This window comes from Vulpes vulpes, chromosome 8 (genome assembly GCF_048418805.1).
Source record: "Vulpes vulpes isolate BD-2025 chromosome 8, VulVul3, whole genome shotgun sequence".
In the NCBI taxonomy this organism is placed as follows: domain Eukaryota; kingdom Metazoa; phylum Chordata; class Mammalia; order Carnivora; family Canidae; genus Vulpes; species Vulpes vulpes.
Window position 1 is genome coordinate 14,208,697 of NC_132787.1, and position 9,902 is coordinate 14,218,598.

Here is a 9,902-nt window from a genome sequence, read left to right on the forward strand (position 1 = left end):
CTGTTGCAGAGCCTTTTCTTGTTCAAGCCCTGCTTAAAACTGACAGCTTTTCAGGTCACTTGGTAACCACATCTTATCTGGAAATAACCAATTTATAATTGCAATGCAAAAAATAGTTCAAGGACAGATTCTGATTTAAAAGTGTGTATAATCAAGGGTCTTGGTAATTTTCATAAATACAGTACTTCTTAACAGCAAGCTTTAATTGTCATAGTACTCATTGACTAAACACCTCTTGATTTCTTGTTATAAAGTTAAATATAGTTCTCATTTCACTGAAGAGCAAGTTGAAAGTCTTGTCATATCAATGAATTCAAAATATACCTTTCTGATTTGTTTTAGATTTATATTCTAATGGTCAGTGATTTGAAATTCCATTTAAAATTTCCTTCAATTGTAGCCACTTGCTGCAAATAAGAGGTGGGTTTTTTTTCAATTCTTTTTTGTTAATTGAAAAATAATTGGCATACAATATTGTATTAATTCCAGGTGTACAACATCGTGATTTAATATATACATTGCAAAATGGTCACAGCAGTAAGTCCAGTTAGTATCTGTCACCATGCAAAGTTGTTACAACATTATTAGCTATATTCTTTATGCTCTACATTATATCCCTGTGCCTTATTTGTCTTATAAATGGAAGATTGTACCTCTTAATCCTCTTCATCTATTTCACACATGCTGCAACCCCTTCCCCTCTGGGGACTACCAGTCTGTTCTCTGTATCTGTGAGTCTGTTTCTGTTTTGTTTTGTTTATTTTGTTTTTTATGTCATGCTTAAGTGAAGTCATCCAGTATTTATCTTTCTCTGACTTATTTTATTTTTCATAATACTCTCTAAGTTCATCCATGTTTTCACAGATGGCAAGATTTTTTTTATGGCTGGGTAATATTCCATTGTGCGTGTATCTATTCAGATTCTCTGCCTGTTTTTTAACTGGATTATTTGTTATTTTGAATTAACTTATAGGAGTTCTTTATATATTTTGGATGTTAATCCCTTATCAGATATATCATTTTATATTATTTTTTCTCATTCAGTAGGTTGCCTTTTTGTTCTATTGATGGTTTCTTTTCCTGTGCAAAAGCTTTTTAGTTTGTGTAGTCTCATTTGTTTATTTTTGTCTTTGTTGTCCTTGCCTGATGAGACAGATCCAAAAAAAATATTGCTAAGAAAATGTTAAAGAGGGATCCCTGGGTGGCGCAGCGGTTTGGCGCCTGCCTTTGGCCCAGGGCGCGATCCTGGAGACCCGGGATTGAATCCCACGTCGGGCTCCCGGTGCATGGAGCCTGCTTCTCCCTCCGCCTGTGTCTCTGCCTCTCTCTCTCTCTCTGTGACTATCATAAATAAATAAAAAATTAAAAAAAAAATTAAAAAAAAAAAAAAAAAAGAAAATGTTAAAGAGCTTACTGCCTATGTTTTCTTCTGGGAGTTCTATGGTTTCAGGTCTTATATTAAAATCTTTAATCCATTTTGAGTTTATTTTCATACATAGTGTAAGAAAGTGATCCAGTTACTTTCTTTTACATATAGTTGGCCAATTTTCCCAACACTATTTGTTGAAAAGGCTTTCTCCCATCGTATATTCTTGCCTCCTTTGTCATAGATTAATTGGCCATATAAATTTGGGTTTATTTCTTGACTCTCTAGTCTGTTCCATTGATCTATGTGTTTTTGTGCCAGACAATGAGTTTTTAAATGGCTTATTCCATCAACTGAGAATTGGAAGTAATAACTGAAGAATAATGTTGTGCTTTTAAATTATTCTTTCTTTCTTTAAAATATCTACATTATTATGTTCTTGATTTGGCCATTGGCTATATTATATGTCTGGAGAAACATATTATCAGAACAACAGAGCCATTAAAATATGCATTTTATTTTTCAATTAGGTTAAATTAGTGAAACATTTTAAATTAGCTCTGTATATGCAGATGGTTTGGGTTCTGGCAATTTTTCTTTCTGAAATCTTAGTTAAAATGAGTGTGTTAATATTTTCATTGATAGCTGAGAAACTTAAGTGGATATTTTACCCTGTATTACTAAATATCCTAACCTCCAATGGTTATCAGAATAATAATATCACTAATATAAAAATGGCTAGATAAAGATTCATTCTATAGTGCCTTTTATAATGTATTATCCATTCACTGGATAATATCATTGGATATATATTGATCCATTATCATTTGCTCATTCTTTTTTATCCATCTGTGCCTCATTTATTGCCTGCCTACTTTGCTATTAACCTGGGCTAAGGAAAATCTGTTATTTAAGAGAACTGACATCATTTCCCAAATTCAGTTGCTTCCAGGCTGGTCAGATAAGATACAAGATGTAGTTAAGTTTGAATTTCAGATAAACAACAAATAATATTTTAGTGTAAAAACTTCCCAAGTACATAGGACATACTTATGCTAAAAATTATTTGTTGTTTATCTGAAATTTAAATTTAACTCAATATTCTGTATTTTTATGATTAATTCTGACAACCCCAGTTGGTATAATTATTTATATTATCAGCCACTTTTAGGGAATGATAGCATCTGGGAAGTGAGATAGCACAGGGATTGGAGTTTGGATCATGCTAGATTTAGATTCCAGCAATATCTTGGAGTTTTGAGTTATGGTAACTTGAGGGAAATTATTTTTTTCATATAAAAATGAGAATAAAGAGAATTTATAGGGTTTCTGTAATGGTAAAATGATATAATTTATATAAGAAGCTCATCACAGTGAATTCAATAACTGGTGATTCTGTGATGGTTGATTTAGGGTCATGATTTGAATCTACTGAAACACATACACATGTATGTACATTTAAAAAAAGTAAATCTAAGCAATCCTTTATAATTGCATTTTGTTTTCCTGCCTGGTTTTTCCCTTGGCAATCTTTTTTTTTTTTTTCCCATTCTCATTCCCTTACAGTTTACCCCTAAGCTCTATCTTAAGTTCCAGCTTAACAATTTCAGTCCAATATTTTTGACTCCTTATTAGATACCTTTCAGGATTTTTTAAAGTGGGTTTTTAAAAAAAGTTTTTAAAGTTTTTAATTCTAATTAGTTAACATACAGTGCAATATTGGCTTCAAGGGGAGAATGTAGTGAGTGATTCATCACTTACATATAATACCCAGTGCTCGTCAGAACAAGTTCCTTCCTTAATGCTCATCACCCAGTTACCCCATTCCCCCTCACCTCTCCTCCAGCAACTCTGTTTGTTTTCTACAGTTAAATGTCTTTTGTGGTTTGCTTCCCTTTTTTCTTTTCCCCCTTTCCTTATATTCATTTTTTTTTTGTTTCTTAAATTCCACACCTGAAACTAATGATCTACTATATGTTGGCTAATTGAATTTAAATTAAAAAAAGATAGAAAGCTTTTGTACAGTGAAAGAACCAATAAAACTAAAAGGCAACTTGTGGAACAGGAGAAGATATTTACAAATGACATGTCTTTCAGGATTTTTTAAACAAGGATTTTAGACACATCTAGTTACCATAATTCCCTCAAAGAATCTATCCCTTATTAAATTTATAGCCTGTTCCTTTTTTTAAAATAAATTTATTTTTTATTGGTGTTCAATTTACCAACATACAGTATAACACCTAGTGCTCATCCCATCAAGTGAACCCCTCAGTGCCTGTCACCCAGTCACCCCCACCACCCGCCCTCCTCCCCTTCCACCACCCCTAGTTCGTTTCCCAGAGTTAGGAGTCTTTATGTTCTGTCTCCCTTTCTGATATTTCCCACACATTTCTTCTCCCTTCCCTTATATTCCCTTTCACTATTATTTATATTCCCCAAATGAATGAGAAATATAATGTTTGTCCTTCTCCAATTGACTTACTTCACTCAGCATAATACCCTCCAGTTCCATCCACGTTGAAGCAAATGGTGGGTATTTGTCGTTTCTAATGGCTGAGGAATATTCCATTTATAGCAGCAATGTCCACAATAGCCAAACTGTGGAAGGAGCCTCAGTGTCCATTGAAAGATGAATGGATAAAGAAGATGTGGTTTATGTAGCCTGTTCCTTTTTTTAAAAAAAGATTTTATTTATTTATTTGACAGAGAGAGAGTACAAGCAGGGGGAAAGGCAGAGGGAGAGGGAGAAGCAGACTTCCCACTGAGCAGGGAGCCTGATGCAGGGCTCAATCCCAGGACCCCAGGATAGGATCACAACCTGAGCCAAAGGCAGATGTACTGAACTACCCAGGTGCCCTTATTTCTTGCTATTTCTACTTATACATCTTACACTCCAATAAAGCTAATCAATCCACAGTATATGACCTATCCTTCCAGAATTGTTTCATCTCTATAAGCCACCTTAACTCCTACTTTTCCATTAAGCATTTTCCCACCTGCTCAGATGGAAGTTCTCTCTCCCTACATTGAACTCCCACATACTTTACATACGTCTTCATTATGGCTCATCATTTTGTATTACATCTATCAAAATTTTTGTGTCCCTGCTCAGTCTATAAGCTCTCTCTGGGACAGAATCTGTGTTTATTTAATCCTTTTACCCACAGAGAAGCTGACAGAGTGTCTTGTATAATAGATATTTAACATATGTTTTTAATAAACATGTAACTGTTAACAGATATTTATTTAAGGGATGCTAAATAACAACAGACATATAACTGAGATGCAGGTATGGGAACTCCATTTCAAGGTTAAAACACCACAATGATAGAAAAGCATGACCATGGATATCATCTGTCACATGTTCTCTTCCCTCCATCCCCTAGGGTTGAGATAGGAAAGCTGGAAATACCTTTAATTTAGGCCATTTGTTGTATTGAGATATCTTGGAGGGGAGAGAAAATTTGGAACTTTATTCATCTCTGGACTTAACAGAAATGGAAGAACTAATAATGTAGGGAAGGGGTGCTCAGGAGAAAACCTGAAGTGCCTGGCACCTATGACATAGTTAAGTGTCACCCCACTATTTTTTCAATTGAATCTCCATCTCCTTTATTCTTTTTTTTTTGAAAGAGAACTATTTATTACTTTTATGTCCAGAAAATTCAACAACGTCCACTCAGCCCAGTTTGGTGGCCAGTTCTTTAGCCTTTGCTTTTTTACCTTGGCAATACAAGCCACCGACTTTGGACATGGGATGTTGCCTCCCCAGTGGCAGCGGATCTTATCATATCTGTCATTGTAATTGGTCCTGATGGATTTTATTAGCTTAGCCCAAGCTCCCTTGCCTTCGGAGTTAACCTGTGTGAAGGTGACAGTGGTATAGGTCTTTCTGTGGACCAGACACTCCAGCCTGGCCTTCCCCTTGATAATGCAGTAGGAAAACCCCATCTTATGACACAGGATGGGCAGAAAGACAACCAGCTCAATGGGATCCACATCATGTGTGATCCTTACCAGCTGAGCTTTCTTGTTTTCCACCAAGGTGGTGACAGTGTTAACCCCAGCTCAAAGGACAAGTGGCCTTTTAGTGGGGACATCCCCTTTGCCCTCAGCTTTCTTCTCAGACTGGGCCAACAATCTCTGCTTCTTCTCTTGCTTTGTCTCTGGTCTGTGCTTGTAGGCCAGCTTAAGCAGTTGAGTAGCTCTTTAGCAGTCTAAGGCCTGGGTGAACTGGTTAATTACAGGAGGCACTTTTAGATGTTTATAAGGGAATAGCTCTTTGCCACTGCAGCTGGATGTAGCATGGCCATTTGACAAATTGGGCGAGGTCCCTTTTGGGCTGGATGTCCTGCCCAGTGCCAAAATTCTTGGGTCTCTTCCAGAACAGGGGATTGACCACCTTCTTGGCCTCCTGCTTCTTCACAACAGCAGGGGCCAGGGCCACCTTCTTCCCTTTCACCTTTTTTCCTTTTGGCATCTTGGCTTGCTGGAGGAGAGAGTTCCACCTCCTTAATTCTTTCAAATTCCTCAGGACCAGTTCTTTCTGTAGATGAGGTGAGTACAATAGCAAAAGACCCTCACCTGCTTTCCCCAGTGATGCAGGCTTCCTTCTATAATAGCCATCTTCTTATTTTGCTTGGTTACTACAGGTAGCTGGAAAGCTATTATACTTCATACTCTGCAACTCACTGAGGGACATGTTTGCATCATCAGCTTTATGAATCTTGCTTTCCCCACTGCTGAACTTAGAAAATCATTCTTCACAGAGAAAAGAGAAATATCCTCCCCAACAGGAATTACCAGCTGTTGACTTAGATTTTACTTGATATTTGTGTCCTTTGGTCTCCATGGCAGCCAACACTTTGATGTAGAACCTATAGTTAACAGAAAACCCTTCATTTATAGCAGAAACATTTTTTATTGGGAAAACTAGAATTTTTCAAGAGCAATTCAATATTTCAATGCAAGTGTGGGTTTATAATACAGCTATAAAACTATTCTGCCACAGGGCAGTTATAAATTATAAGCCATATAGTATTATTATTAAATTTCTTTCTCCATTGTTCTAAAGTTCAAGACAATTCCCTTTATAGAACAACCTAGAATTAGAGAACGGGAAAAAAACACTCTTGCCTCCCATTTGATAACTTGATGTTTGAATTTGGTTTCTAGTATACACTGGAGATAGAAGTCTCTGTGTTGCTCGATTCTATGTGTTAGAACCTTAGAATCATAGAGAATTAGGGTTGGCGAGCTCCCTTTAAATGCCATCTCATTCAGCCATCTAGCATTACAGATCTAAATACCAGACCCCAGAAACACTAAGAGACTTGGTCCAATTAGTGAACTGTTGAAACAAGTCTAGGATTGAAGCTGCCTAATGTCCAGTATGGAAAGGACTTCCACTTTGGCCTCAGCTGCCATATGACCTTTGGAGAACATCATCGTTGGGCACATGTGTGTTATTTTAGCCACCAGGTACTCCCAACTTTTTTGATACTCACTCATCACAATGATGGATGGAAGAATTGGACTTCTGATACATTGAAGATAGCTCTGTTTTCATGAAACTGGTTGCATCTTATGTTTCCAACAAATGTATAAAGAAAGATTAGATTCAGGAACACGTACTGAGTGCTTGCTGTGAAGAATAAGGTTCAAAGCCTACATATGGTTCTTGCTCTCAAAAAGTGAATTCTAACATGATATAGAATTAAGAAAGCTTCAGGGAGAGGATGTATAATGTGCTTTTATAGTATGGAGGAAGGAAAGAAGGACTAACTGTGAAGAGAGGGTCAAGAAAACTTCAGGATGGTGGATTTATTGGACCTGGGAGGCCCTCAAGTTTGAAAATGATTTCAGAAGGGTTAATGGAGCTCATTTCAGTTTAGGGAATTATTCCATTAAGCAGAAAGTTGCATTTTTTTTTTTTGAGAAAAGGGCAATAAGGTTAGTATGACAAGTTGGGGGAGGAATTATAAAACTTGTTTTATAAAACACACACACATACACACAATACATACATTCCCTATATTAGTTCACAAATATGAGAGGTAATGATGTAGTTGAACTTCCGTACTGGCTGCTAAGAAGTGATTATTCAATTTTGGGGAGTTTTCTGAGCCAGTTGTGAAACATAGTCATTATCAAAAAGTATGTAAACTTATAATTAAGTGATTTATATTAAGAACAGCGTAGTATATACTCAAGATGTATCAATTCTTAACAATTTTACTATGTCTTGCAAGTATTCATACTACACACACAGACCATCACACTTCTGAAGTTATTTGCATCTGTTATGTCTATATGGTGGAAACACTGTGTGATGGTATGTTACAGTGCACCTCTTCCCAACTCCATTTTCAGGGGTACCATGTTGGTAGCTTAAAATCCACCATGGAAACTGGCAAAGCTAAAATCAGAGTTTGAGTTATTGTTTTGTTGATCTAGACTTAAGAATGTGAGGGACAAAATGTTACTGATGCAGATTAAATGTAAAAGTGTGTTGTGTCTGTATCCACTCTTGTGTTGTGAATAGCACAAAAATTGAGGAAATATTCTCCCAGTTTTTGAAAACTATAGTTCAATTCAACAAAGAAGCAAATATAGGCTATGGAACCAAGATTTTAACAAAAGTCAACCACAAAAAGATTCTCTGATAATCAAATGGCCATATAGAATTAACAAACAAATTGTACCGACTATTTGCAAATTGTGTTATATCCTTTCTATCAGTAGAATTTAAAATAACCTATGTATGGAGACTTACATATGCATTGTTTTGGAGAGCTAGTTAAACATTTACTCACAAAAAAAAGTGACTTAGAATAGTTATGCCCTTTTCCCTTTAAATGAAACCTTTCCGTCTTTGTAGGGGTCAATCAAATGTATCAAATACTCGCAGATATTTCTCTCAAGATATAGTTTTAAGTCATTCACTAATAGGTATACAATATTTGGACTAACTTCTTAAAGACTGAGAAAATTTTCACTTATTTTATGAAATAAAATATGAAATCAGATTGTTTTAGTAAGATTCTTGCTAGTATTTAGAAATGGATTTTTCTTTGCGATTTGTGGATAACTATTCCATCAAGGAAATAGAGTCTCAGAAATGACAACAGCATACTATCTCAGCATTTTGTAGTTACACAGGCAAATTTTGGGAAGAGATTTTTGGAGGCATTTGCTGATTTTGGTAAGAAAGTATAATTTCTTAAACATTGTCTTATCTTTCATGAAATTGCCAGTAGGACTGATTAGGCTGATAAGACAACTGAACACCAATTTTTAGAGAAAAGATGTTTTTAAGGAAAAATTTAAATATATACAAAGCGAAGCAGGCTAGCATAATGATTCCACTGCCTTCTCATCATCCAGCCTCAGCAATTCTAAAACTCATGGATAATATTGTCGTTTCTCTACCATACCCTCTATATCAGAATAGAAGTATAGAACACCATGGGTTTCTTCTAGCATCCTATCAGAGCATAATGGAGCATTGTCCAAAGCCAGTGATGTTTGATAAAAATAAAAGGGACCCTAAAATGCTTTCTGACATAGCTCCAAGTTTTTAAACAAGCCAATGTAAAATTATATAGCTTAGCAACTTGTTTTAGACAGATCTTTGGATTTCAGAATCAAGCCTAGTGTTTAAGAGAAATAAAGAATAAAACTAACTCTAATTTCATAGTTGCTCCCTCTACAAGAGTCAAAGTCATGCCCATTTTCTCCTTCATAAATCTTACTTTGTCACCTTTGAGGCAGAAATTAAATACTGGCATATATCATTTTATTGAGCTTTGTTTTATTGTGATCCACAGATATTATGGTTTTTACAAATTGAAGGTTTGTGGCAACTCTGGTTAAGCAGACCTATAAGCATAATTTTTGCAAGAGCATTTGCTTGCTTCATGTCTCTGTGTCTCATTTCGGTAATTCTGGAAATATTCCAAACTTTTTTACTATTGTTATATTTGTTATGGTGATCTATGATAAGTGATCTTTGATGTTACTATTATCATATTTTATGTTTTGGGGTACCACAAACCACACCCATACACAGCAGCAATTTCAAATAGGCCAATTAATAACCCTAACAATAAGTGAAAGGAAGAGTTTTCCTCTTTAAATCAAAAGCTAGAAATGATTAAGCTTAGCCGGGAAGGCATGTTGAAAGCTGAGAGAGGTCAAAAGCCAGGCCTCTTGCACCAGTTAGCCAAGTTGTAAATGCAAAGGAAAAGTTCTTGAAAGAAATTAAAAGTGCTACTCCAGTGAACTAATGAATGATAAGAAAGCAAAACAGCCATATTCCTCATAAGGAGTGACCTGGATAGAAGATCAAACCAGCTACAACACTCCCTTAAGCCAAAGCCTCATCCAGAACGAGGCCCTGACTCTTCAGTTCTATGAAGGCTGAGAGAGGTGAGGAAGGTGAGAGAAGTTTAAAGCTAACAGATGTTGGTTCATGCAGTTTAAAGAAAATAGCTGTCTCCATAACATAAAAGTGCAACATGAAGCTGTAAAT

At 35.9% G+C, this 9,902-nt stretch overlaps 1 pseudogene; it reads right to left on the bottom strand.

Moving 5' to 3' along the window:
• Positions 1 to 5,048: 5,048 nt before the first annotated feature.
• On the bottom strand, positions 5,049 to 5,855 carry LOC112920969 (large ribosomal subunit protein eL8 pseudogene; annotated as a pseudogene).
• Between the last annotated feature and the right edge of the window lie 4,047 nt (positions 5,856 to 9,902).